Here is a 12,906-nt window from a genome sequence, read left to right as displayed (position 1 = left end):
AACAGTAAGGATCATCCGAGTTAAAAAAAAAATTAATTAAAAATAAACAGTAGAGATCATCCGAGGAGATACAAATATATGTGGTCTATTAATTTTTTTAAATATGTAAAAAATAAATACATAGATAATAAAATTAATTTAAAAAATAAATGAATAAGGGCACAATAGTATTTTTAGGTAAGATGGGGACCAAACGCGTAACAAAAATAAACAGTAGGGACCATTTAAGTTAAAAATATAAATTAGCGACCAAAACCACAAAGTCCCCCAAACCACAGGGACCATTCATGTAATTTAATTTTTAATTTTCGTTTTGTTCATATTTGGGTAACTATTTTTTTTTGTACACATCTAGGTAACAAACTTGTTGAAAGCGTTCACATCTAGGATTTAACCTGCTATAGCAGGTCATAATGATCATATGTGAACACTTCCAAAAAGTTTGTTACCTAGATATATATAAAAAAAAGATAATTACGAAAATATGAACATAACAAAAAGTTAATTAAGATACCTCTAATAAACCTAATTAATGTTCGCTAACGTTCATCGCCACCGCCATCCAATCCACTGCCTCCACTTGGGAACCCTAAATCCACCTCTATTGGAACCGGTATCCGCCACCCCCTCTGTTCCAAAATCCACTATCTCCTCTCTCTTATCAGCCAGGTAAGGTACATAGAAAAAAAATAACCACCATACATTTTGTAGCTTCCGTCGATACTAGAAAACCTAACCCTAACTCACCTCCACCATCAACACCGAAAACATCATACACTATTCGGTAGAAACAAATCCCAATCTCATCAACGACGCACCACCACCCATTTTTCAATTTTGGGTTTTGGGTCTTCCCCACAGCCAACGTGGGTCACGGTGTTACTTTACTGTGCTATCAGATGTTTGCTTCCCGATCCTTCCACCAGCTCCCAAATCGAGTCTCCTCCCTTCTTCTACCATTTACTCCCTTCACTGCCAACCACTTACTGATCTGTTATGTTTCACGCTTGCATCTCTGATTACCTCTTTCTCTTGGCTTCTGTCGCAACACCATTAGTGGTGGAGGCCGTTACGGCTGTTAAGGATGTTGTAAAGGTGGCCGTAGATGATAAGATTAGGGTTTTCGATGTCGGTACTGGACCATCTTGTCTGCTGTCGGAGGACGACACGGGGGATCTCATATTTTTCATCTTTCAATTTCATTATAGTTCTAAGTTATGTGGATTATGTTATGAATGAGTTTGATTTCTTTAACTTCTTAGTTTCAATATAGTCAACAAAAGGTTCTATCGGATTTATGCTAGGAATAAAGAAATATAGTTAGTTTCACCACATAATGTTTGATCTTTGGCTCTCATTCAACCAATTCAGGTATCTTTCTCTCTGCTTTCTGATTTCTCCTCACCTTTAATAAAAAATTTGTTGTTTGATTTACAGGTCTTGACATGAAATTGGATTTAAGTTTGACTTATTTAGATTCTAATGGTGATTCTGAAGTTATTGCCATATCATCGTTACAATCATATCCATATTTTTCAATGTATTCTCTTTAAATTATGTTAGTATTGTTAATTCTTCATTTCTTTGTTGGTGTTGGTCTAGGCCTCTAGGGTATGTCTATGTGTTATTATCATGGCAACTCGACTTTGTTCCCACTCTAAAAAGAGGGGCTGGATGATTGCATTCACAATATTCTGGGCAGTTTATAAACTTTTTTATGAGGTAATTACTAGGGTTTTTTTTTTTTTTATTATTATTATTATTATTATTATTATTATTATTATTATTATTTTGTAAATTAGTGTTTATATCTAAATATATGTTTCAATTTTAAAGGCTGATTGTTCAAATGCCGGTATATTATATTCACCACTAATTAAAGTTAAAGAATAAAAATGAATATTAACTAAAATGGAAGTATTAAAAAATTGGAAACTATTAATATGGTGGTGGGTGCTTAGAATGTGAATGGGGTTGCAGTCGGTGGACTTGAAGGGTATTTGGGTAATTCGAGGGTCTCTACCAGGTTACTCATGGTTATGGCGATGGAATGGAATCACAACAGAACTTTTCAATCTCTAGAATCATGGATTCCATTCCGTTTTCATATCAGTTAAATGGAACAGTGATGGACGACTCTTCTTCATATCTGTCGTTTACTTTTTGAAGTATCCAAATCTGTGGATTAATATAAGAAATAAATTTTATAACCCTTTTTGTTTTTGTAGGGATATGAGTTGTTACATCAAAGGCAGCCTTACATCCAGTAACTTTTTATTACTAAAAATTTGGAACTTAGTGTTGAACTTCCATGAAGTGATATGAAAGAAGGTGCTGAGAAGGAAGCCAAGAAGAAGCTCAACGTATGGAATGGAATCATTGATTCCATTAGAAAAAAACATTTTGTTTTTGTTGGATGGAATTAAAGTAACCATTCCTTCACCAAAATTTGGCTCAGTATGAACCACACCAATAGGATCCTAACCGACTCACGCACCGAACCGGCGGTTTGTACCAGTTGAGATTTTAGAATTATTATCGGTTTAGAACCAGCTTATTAGGAATCGGTTTTGCAAATCGCTTTGTAGAACATGTTTAGTCAATATACTTTTATATTATCATTTCTTTTGTTTTTATGCAGGTTCTGATGGTGAAGTCATCTTCTAACAAAAGGTTTCTTGCTGTGATTGGCATTGTTTTCGCTGAAAATGCCATTGCATTTCACCCCGTGTAAAGTTCACTAAGTTGACTTACCCGAGTCATAATGTATAATTATAAGTAGATTAAATTACAAAAATAATCCTTGAGTTTACCTTAATTTTTTTCAAATGTGGTCCCGAAAAATTCTCTTGCAATCCACCGCTAACGTTATTGAATACTTTAAATTGCAGTCGAAGATTTCTATCATTTATTTTAGACGAGATTTTGACATGTCTACTCCTTCACAAAGAATTTAGAAATGATTTCAGGTCTTTATTATTAGTCAACATAGGAAATCTTTATGTATTTATCATTTCAGACGCTATTCCAATGGCATTGAAAGCTTCTGACCCCTTGTAGTGGCGGATACCTATCTAGTTATCATATTATTATTGTTAAATTTATTATTTAATCATTATATTAACATTATTAACTTTATTATTATTATTTTATTATTTTTCAAACTTATTTTTCTATAAGATAAATAAAACAACGATATAAATTATTTAATGAGATAAAAAAATAAATAGTACTACAAAAAATATATATATATTCTAAACAAATCCTCATCAATCTTTTTTTTTTTTTTTTTTTTTTTTTTTTTTTTTTTTTTTTTAGTTTCAAATATTACATAGTAAAAGTTTGAGACAAAAATAAGCAACAATGCAACACCTTGAATTTAAAAGGCCGGAAAAGAGAAGAAAACCTCAAATGAGTAAGTGACTCGTCGAGTACATGGGTGATTCCACGAGTAGGAGCACGATTTCGTCGCGAGTTTAGTGACTCACTCGATGAGTCAAAATACTGACTCGACAAATTGGTCAGGTTTAGGGAAAATCCTAAATGTGGGCCTTGCACCTTATTTAAGGAACATTATAGGCTTTATCAGCCCCTTTGATACTCTCTGAAGTTCAGAACGAAAACCCTAGAGCCTCCTTTGGGTTGTGAGTCATTTTGAGAGTTTTGGAGCATTCTTGAAGCTTTGAGGAACAAGAAGAAGGTTGGAGGTTTAAGGAGTAAGGAGTAGATCTAGAAGATTCACTCCATTTGCTGTTCATTTTGGTTAATAATAATAAGGAATTGATAATGTGATTTCATATTGATTTGGACAATATTACAACCAAATATAAAGAAAAGAATAATTACACTTTGATACCCTAAAGAATAATAATAACAATCTGATTCTAAACTACCAACTTAGTTTAATATCCCCCCGCAAGTTCAGGGCAGTTAGCAACCTGCAACTTGGAACGCAAAAACTCAAACTTCTGAGATGACAGGGGCTTTGTAAAAATATCAGCAATTTGGTCGTTTGTAGAGATGAACTTGACATTTAGTTTTCCCTGAGTTACTTGTTCACGAACAAAATGATAGTCAACTTCAACATGTTTAGTACGAGCATGAAAAACTAGATTAGCTGTGAGATATGTTGCACCAAGATTGTCACAACAAAGTGTGGGTGCCGTGCTGGCCAAACCAAGTTCTCGAAGCAAGGATTTCAACCAAATCAATTCAGCAACAATATCTGCAATAGCCTTGTACTCGGACTCTGTTGAAGATCGAGATACAGTTTTCTGCTTGCGAGCAAACCAAGAGATGAGATTCGAACCTAAATAGATAGCAAATCCCCCCGTGGATCGACGATCGATTGGGCAACCTGCCCAGTCAAAGTCCGAGAAGGCATGAAGATTGGAGTGCCAATTGGAATCTGAAAAGGCTTGAAGCTGATACCTTGTATTATGTCGAATCCATAACCCCAAGTCGATGGTGCCCTTAAGATAACGAAGGATGCGTTTGACACCGGCCCAATGGTTCTTAGTAGGAGCGTGCATGAACTGGCAGACTTTGTTAACTGCAAAAGCAATATCAGGACGAGAAAGAGTAGCATACTGAAGAGCTCCAACTGTCTGCCTGTAACGAGAGGGATCATCAAGTAAGGGGCTATCATCGGGTAACAACACGTAAGAAGTGCTCATAGGAGTTGATATTGGCCTGCACTCGGCAAGACCAGCACGGTGTAAGATCTCACGAATATATTTCCGTTGGGAAAGAACCAAGTCAGATCCCTTGTGAACAACTTCAACTCCCAAAAAATAGTGTAGCTGTCCCATATCCTTAAGTGCAAAAAGAGAATCGAGTTTCTGAATGATTGAGTCAACAACAGTGGAGTTGTTACCGGTGATGATGATGTCATCCACATAAACCAGAAGATAGACAAGAGAGCCAGATGAGTTTAGTATAAAAAGGGAGGTATCGGTTTTGGACCCATAAAATCCCAACTGATGAAGTGCAGTAGACAACTTTGTAAACCAAGCCCGAGGAGCCTGCTTGTGGCCATACAAGGACTTATGCAACAAGCATATGTGATCAGGTTTGGTTTGATCAATAAAGCCCGGAGGTTGGCGCATGTATACGGTTTCCTCAAGATCTCCATGAAGAAAAGTAGTCTGAATGTCTAACTGCCTGAGGAGCCATTTGTTGCTGACAGTTAGAGAGAGAACCGTACGAATGGTGGCAGGCTTGATAACCAGACTGAAAGTCTCATGATAGTCCACACCATGCTGTTGATTAAAGCCTTTTGCCATGAGACGGGCTTTGTACCTGGTAATCTTTCAATGTTCATCAGTTTTTACCCTGTAAACCCATTTACAAGCAACAATATTAGCATTAGAGACAAGGGGAACAAGGGTCCACGTACCATTCATATGGAGCGCATATAGCTCTTCGGTCATTGCTTGACGACATTCTAAAGACTTGTTAGCAATGGTAAAGTTGGTAGGTTTAAGGGGAGGAGATGTGGAGGTGGAGGTGATGTAGACAGCGGGGTTGTATCGATCTGGTTGTTTAGGATTAGGGTGAAGGTTGGATGGCCGAGGCCGAGGAGCTGGTGGTGGAGGTGGTAAGTTGGTATTAGTTGGTGAAGGAGATTGAGATAATGATGGTGGAGATTGTGGTGGCGGAGATTGTGGTGATGATGGTGGAGACTGTGGAGGTCGGGGTGGTTCAGATGGAAAACCGGGTGGTGGGTCGGGAAAATTAGAGATGTAAGGAGAGGTAGAAGGTAGTGGAGGTATTGGTGAAGGCTGATAAGGAAAGACGTGTTCATTGAAGCGAACATGTCTAGCAATGTAGATCCAATCAGTGGAGGGATCAAGACAACGATAACCATGGTGAGCAGGGCTGTAGCCAAGAAAAACACAAGGAGTAGACCGGAATTCAATTTTATGATGATTGTACGGACGAAGAAAAGGAAAAGATTGACAGACAAAAACTCATAAGAAGGAGTAATCAGGTTTATGTTTGAAGACATGTTCAAAAGGGGATTTGTTGGATGAGACACGAGAAGGGAGGCGATTTATGAGGTATATAGCTGTTTCAAAAGCAAAGTTCCAAAAACATTGAGGAAGACTGGAATGAGCCAACAGAGAGAGTCCAGTTTCCACAACGTGATGATGACGACGTTCAACAAAACCATTTTGCTCACTGGTGTGAGGACAAGACCGCCGATGAATGATGCCAAGGCTGCGACAGAGATTGGTGAGAGGGCGAAATTCACCCCCAGTCAGATTGAATACATTTTAGTTTAGTGTTGAATTGACGTTCAATCATGGTGATAAAGTTTGTGAGAATGGGGTGAACATCTGATTTTTGAGTTAAAGGATAAATCCACATATAACGAGTATAATGATCAACACACAAAAGAAAATAACGATGACCATCAAAGGATGGTTCAAGAGAGGGACCCCAAACATCACAATAAACAAGATCTAAAATATTAGTGCTATGAAAGGTAGAATCAGGTAAAGATAGTTTTGATGATTTTCCACAATGACAAGAAGAACATAAATTATTTGATAATTTGTCCGAAACAGGTAAGGAACAATGAGAAACAATAGAACGAAAAACTTGAGCATGAGGATGTCCTAAACATTGATACCAAATGTTTGAAGAGGCTTTGACAGCAGTGAAAGCAGCCTTGGGCAGTGACTTGAGTTGTGGAAGACGAATGGAGTACAAACCCTGCTCACTGGGACCCGAAAGGAGGGTAGTGCGAGTAGACTCGTCCTTCACAACAAAATAAGAAGAATGAAATTCAAAGAAAACGTTGTTGTCAAGACAAAATTTTTGAACAGATAAAAGATTTTGTTTAAGTTGAGGAACATGAAGAATGTTAGATAAGGTAAAAGTTTTGTTTGGTGAGTAGATTTTAGATGAACCAATGTGACAGATGGGTACAGAGTTACCGTTACCAACAAGTAAAGAGTCATTACCATAGTAGGCCTCGGAGCTATCCAAGCTAGATATGTCTGGAGTGGCATGATGAGTTGCACCGGTGTCGGGCTTCCAAGTAGGTCCAAATGTGTCAGCCTCTGAGCGTGTTGTAAAATTAGCCTGTGAAGCAAGTTGAGACTGGTTCGAATGAGCTGGACACTAAGATGGTAAGTGTCCTATACCACACCTGTTGCAGTGACCATAGACGGTGTTTTGGGTGGAGGCCCAAGAAATCTATCGTGTGCCACTGCTGTCCCGAGAGCGATTAAAACCACCACGTGAGTTTCCACGAGAAGAACCAAGAGATCCACGACCGCCTCGATTATTATTGAAAGACCGAGAACCAAAATGAGCTTGAGGCCATGGAGATTGAATGGGGTTTAGTTGATAACCCAACTGAGTGGCCATCAGTTGAATACTTTGTAGTTGTTGTTGAAGATGATCAATATTTGGCTGTTGAATCGAAGGAGTAGCAACTGATGATGATTGTGTAACCGAAAAAGTATTTGCCAAGAAAGCTTGGGGAGTGGCAGTCATCATTTTTGTGAAGACATAATCATGATCACATAGAAGGCCATGTGATTCATTGAAGCTGACAGGAGGCACACAAGCCAATAAGTTGGCCTTGAGACCATTGTATTCCTCTCGAAGTCCTATAAGAGTGAGTATTACCATATCTTTGTCCTTTACTGGTTTTCCAATGTTAGCAAGAGCAGTAGCAAATTCTTGAGCTCTACTAAGATAATCAACCGGTTTTTCATCACCCTTCATGGTGATTCTCAGAAGTTGACTTTTAAGAGTGAATTCATGAGATAAAGTAACAGGAGCATAAGCCCGTTCAAGTGACAACCATACCTCGCGTGATGTTTTTCCCTGAATATGCTGATAGGAGTCTTCAGAAACTATTAAGATGATGAGCATACGGATGTGGGCATCATTACAGATCCATGGGACGTAGCTTGGATTATCGGTAGTTACAAAATCATTGGTGACTTTCTGTTCAGGGCAGGGTACAGTTCCATCAACATAGCAAAAAAGATTATGAGAGGTGAGGAAGGATTCAATCATGGATCTCTAATAGCCATAGTTGGTTGGTTTGAGAGAAAAGGAGAACTTGTGAGAGTTGTGAATCGTTTTCTCCTGATTTGAAAATTGAATTATTGCTGCCATGAGTTGTAATTGGTGATTCAGGACTCAGTATTACCTGATTGCTGTTGATTGGCAGGAACAGGGATTGTAATTACAGTCTGAATTTTAGGGTTGCCGCTCCAACTGGGATTAGGGTTAGAGGAAAGTACGTTCTGATACCATAATAATAATAAGGAATTGATAACGTGATTTCATATTGATTTGGACAATATTACAACCAAATATAAAGAAAAGAATAATTACACTTTGATACCCTAAAGAATAATAATAATAACAATCTGATTCTAAACTACCAACTTAGTTTAATATTGGTAATCAAGTTCCTTCCTTGACTTCTAGTTTGTTTAATCTCCTTATGTCCCTTTTTATGGAGTTTATGGTCCAAGAAGGATTTCTTGTGGGATTTGGATGTCCCCAAGCTAGATCCTTCCAAATTTGGAGGTGTTCAGAGTAGTAAAGACATAAAGGTGGGAGCTTTATCCCATTATACCTCTCCATGCATAGATAAAGTGGTTATTATGGCCTTTTGAGCAAAAAGGGCCATGTATGGGTACAAAGTGTGACAACCGTCAAATTTCGATCAAGTCAAAGTCAACTAAAGTCAACAAGTCAAACCGTTTGACTCAATTTGCCCATGAGTACTAAAATTCACACTATGAAACTTCTACATAACTTCTATTCTAATGAGAAATCATAAAACAAAAAGTGCGAACATCTAGATCTCCTTAACCAAAAACTGTAGTACGTGGCGAGCCAAACCGATAAAACAATGATGCATACTCATCGGGAGTGTGTAAGATCCTTAAACAAGGCTTAACAGGGTTTACGAACCATGCATTGCGATGCCGGACACTCACAATTGTCACACATGGATCCTCTCTCAATCGTTTTCACTCTCTCTCTCTCTCTATGTCAAATCTCTCCCAAATCTCTCCAAGTGTGTGAAATCTCTCTCAAATATCTCTCTGTATTAGAAATCTCTCCAAGAATGTCGAATCTCTCCCAAATCCCTCTAAGTATGTGAAATCTCTCTCAAATATCTCTCTGTATTAGAAATCTCTCCAAGAATGTCGAATCTCTCCCAAATCCCTCTAAGTATGTGAAATCTCTCTCAAATATCTCTCTGTATGAGAAATCTCTCCAAGAATGTCAAATCTCTCCCAAATCTCTCCAAGTATGTGAAATCTCTCTCAAATATCTCTCTGTGTATGAGAAATCTCTCCAAGAATGTCAAATCTCTCCCAAATCTCTCCAAGTGTGAGAAATCTCTCCCAAATCTCTCTCAAAAGTTTCCCGTAACTTTTTGGAATCATTCGGGTCATTCCGACCCTTAACTGGGTCAAAAACGGTTTAAAACGGGGTAAAAACGAGAAAACGGGACCTTAAGAACCGAAACCCTTCTTAAGGAGCCGAAGCTCCTTAAGGCCGAGACTAAACACCGAAGACCGAGCCTCTGTTGGCTAAGAAACCGGAGACCGAGCCTCTGTTGGCTAAGACACCGAACACCGAGCCTCTGTTGGCTAAGACGCGAGGACCGAGCCTCTGTTGGCTAAGACGCGCGAGGACCGAGCCTCTGTTGGCTAAGACGTGCGAGGACCGAGCCTCTGTTGGCTGTGGCACGCGAGGACCGAGCCTCTGCCTCTGTCGCTTCTCGTTCTGCTTCTTTTCTCGCTCTGTCTCTACCCGCCTCTCTGTCTCTTCCCTACTCTCGGTCTCTGCCCGCCTCTCTGTCTCTTCTCTCCTCTCTATCTCTACTTCGCGCCCCTCTGTTCTCCTCCCTCCTCTCGGTTCCTTCCCTTCTCTCTTCTTCCCTCTCGGTTCTGCCTCCCTCTCTCTCTCGGTTCAGCACCAGAAGGCCGAACCTCGGCCAGACTTCGGGAAATTGTCACTTTTATCCCATTTTTGATATTTTTAACATTTTAAGCCCGTTTTTCATGATTTTAAAGCGGGATTTTCTCCAGAAATTATATTTTAACATAATAAACTCTAAATATTCATAATTTAAACATATTTTGATGAAAATCATTATTTAAATAATAAAAATCAAGTGAGTGAATTATTAAAGGTGGAGTGTTGACTTTGTCTTATCCAATGTCACAAGCAACCACCCCACACCCACTCTTTGACTAACCACACCTCCCCACCTTACCTAGGTCACTTCAATGTCCCTCACACCCAATTTACACTCATTCCCACGTTTTTGAGATGGAACAAACATCCTCTCTCTTCATTTCTCTCATTTTCTCCCATTTCACTAAGTATCAAACACCACTTTTCTCTCAAACTTTTTCTCCACCAAACTCGAGATTCAAGGCTGATTATCAAGTGTTCTTCCACTCTTAGTAAGTATAATTCATCCTCCTTATGGTTATCTCACTTATTTCCACTCAAATCATGGATATCTTACACAAACTCCATCATATTAGCGTTAGAGCTTCGAATCTTCAAGTGATTCTTCAAGTGTTCTTGGGTTGAACACTTCTCTTCTTCAACACTTATCTACTGAAATCACTCAAGGTGAGTTAATACCCCTACATTTTTATGTTTTCTCAAGTTTTCAGGGGGGGGGGAATACAAGTTAAAACACTAAGAACATAACTAAATTTTTCTAACAGCCTTCATCAGAAAAGTTCAACTCCATTCACGGACTGTTTTGGGCATCTTAAGCATTTTTGTTTTCAAAACTGTACAAGGTGCAAATAGTTCAAGTTTTTAGCTTTAAAATGACTACTTGCACATCTCCATACGATTTTTCTACAATTTATGGTGATTTTTACAAAACTGCCTATCATTTCAAACAACAATCCGGACCAGTCTGTGATTATGGACTTTTTCACCCAAGTTGGAGGTCATTAAAAATCGTGATAAAAAGTATGAGCAAACTAGACACATTTTGTGAACTCTCAGAATTTACGGATCTAGTTTTTGACTTCGTATGATTTTTCTATGATTTTTCCAAAACAGGGCAGAATTGCTAAATTTAGCCAACAGCATGTAAATATCATAACACTTTGTAATATGTTGAGCAAAGTGTATAATCATAAGCTCTAATTATTGAATGTGTTTCTTTGTTAGTTTATCATCATGAACTGAAACTAAGTCGTTCATAATAAATATATTTCATTCATTTTAGAACACGTATATTAAACTATAAAAAGTATAGTTTGATAAATTCATAACACTAATACATTTCTATAAAAGAATTCATACATATTACATACATTTTAGATAAATTATAATAGGTATAGTTTATGATACATCACTCAACACACTCGTACAAAAAGGGTACATTCATACAAAAAAGATTTATATTCACACACATTTCACGTAAACTTGTTAACCTATATTGTGAGACTCTCTCTCTCTCTCTCCCCGTACGTCCGAGTGCGGGATATAATTCCTGCTAGTTATAATAAGAATCTCCTTGAGGGAGAACGTGATACTTGTATATAGATCTATATTGGGTTTGACACCCCACACCTTGCTGCTAGCTACAGTTGGACCTGCAGGTCTACGGGTGACAAATGTCATTTTATTTTTCGCGACACTGAGAACGTCGTGGCAGGTTCACATAGTCATAGTATGATTATAGCGACTCACATAGGGATATAACAATCCATAAGTTTACGGGATTTTATTTTTAAAACCTAAATGAGTTTTTTGTCGATTTAAAATCACTTTTTATCTCTATGAGTACAGATATTACTGTACACTTTTGGTTTTGGTAGTTACGACTACACATCATTTGAAACCACATTTATACTTTTAAGTATGGTCAATACTTGTTATTTCTCGGTCCTCTAATTTAGGACTACATATATATAAAGTATTAACGAACATGAGAACATACATAAATTTCATTTAATTCAAACGCGTCCATGTCCATTTAAGTACATAACATTTTCTAATTAATAAGAAAGGTTACTTATACATTTTGGTCTTCAGTCATAAGACTACATTACGTTGATTTTAAAGAAAATATCGGATTTTCTGGATGCATATTGTAACGCTTTTACAAGGAAAACGATTTACTTTTCCAACGAAATTTCTTATGAACTCACCAACCTTTGTGTTGACACTTTTCAAAACTACTTGTATTCTCAGGAATTCAGCGAAAACAGGAAATCAACAACGTTTTGAGGATGGGACGATAAATCGTCAAACAATTCATTTTGTATTATAATGTAATTGATGGGAATCATGTAAACATGTGCTTTGATGTAACGTTTTCAATTATATTTGTGTTGGTTGTATTTACTTTGAGCACTATTATACTCTTTGTTGTGATACTCTACATGAAGTCCTCCACCCCCGGACGTTTCCGCCATCCTTGGTTTAGGGGTGTGACAGATTGGTATCAGAGCATTGTTTATAGTGAACTCAGTATATCAAACCACATAAGATATACAAACTATAAATGCATTGGGACTAAGTCTCTGATTTAAAGTTTCAAAACAACTATACTTTTAGAAATAAATAGTTTCTTATTAAAGGTATACATGCATACATACATATTAAGGTCAGCACCACTCTAGAATAAAAGAAAAGTAATGATTGTTGAATATCACAGGTAAGCTCGGGGATGTATGGTCAGTCTTGGGAGTGGCATAGCCTGATCAACTATGCTGGTCCGAGGAGTGATTAGCACATGCCCAAGAATAGTTGTGATATGGCAACAAGTCTAAAACTTACCAACACTACCACAATGAGAACATTAGAATAGAACATGAGTTTAAAATACTATAGGAGTATTTTGTAATATCATAACTTATATGAAAACTAAAT

General features: G+C 37.6%; 1 long non-coding RNA gene across 2 annotated transcripts; it reads left to right on the top strand.

Annotated features, from left to right (window-relative positions):
- The first annotated feature begins 520 nt into the window (after positions 1-520).
- Positions 521-2,621, top strand: LOC145015597 (uncharacterized). 2 transcript variants are annotated; one of them, XR_013665957.1, is made up of 3 exons: positions 536-1,371; positions 1,438-1,722; positions 2,229-2,621. It is a non-coding gene; the product is annotated as an uncharacterized LOC145015597 (long non-coding RNA). The 2 variants fall into 2 exon arrangements; XR_013665956.1 differs by having other exon boundaries at positions 521-1,722.
- The last annotated feature ends 10,285 nt before the right edge of the window (positions 2,622-12,906 follow it).

This window comes from Lactuca saligna, chromosome 9 (genome assembly GCF_052625555.1).
Source record: "Lactuca saligna cultivar CGN05327 chromosome 9, ASM5262555v1, whole genome shotgun sequence".
Lineage (NCBI taxonomy): Eukaryota > Viridiplantae > Streptophyta > Magnoliopsida > Asterales > Asteraceae > Lactuca > Lactuca saligna.
Note: the sequence above shows the minus strand (reverse complement) of the source record. Positions and strands in the feature narration are given on the sequence as shown.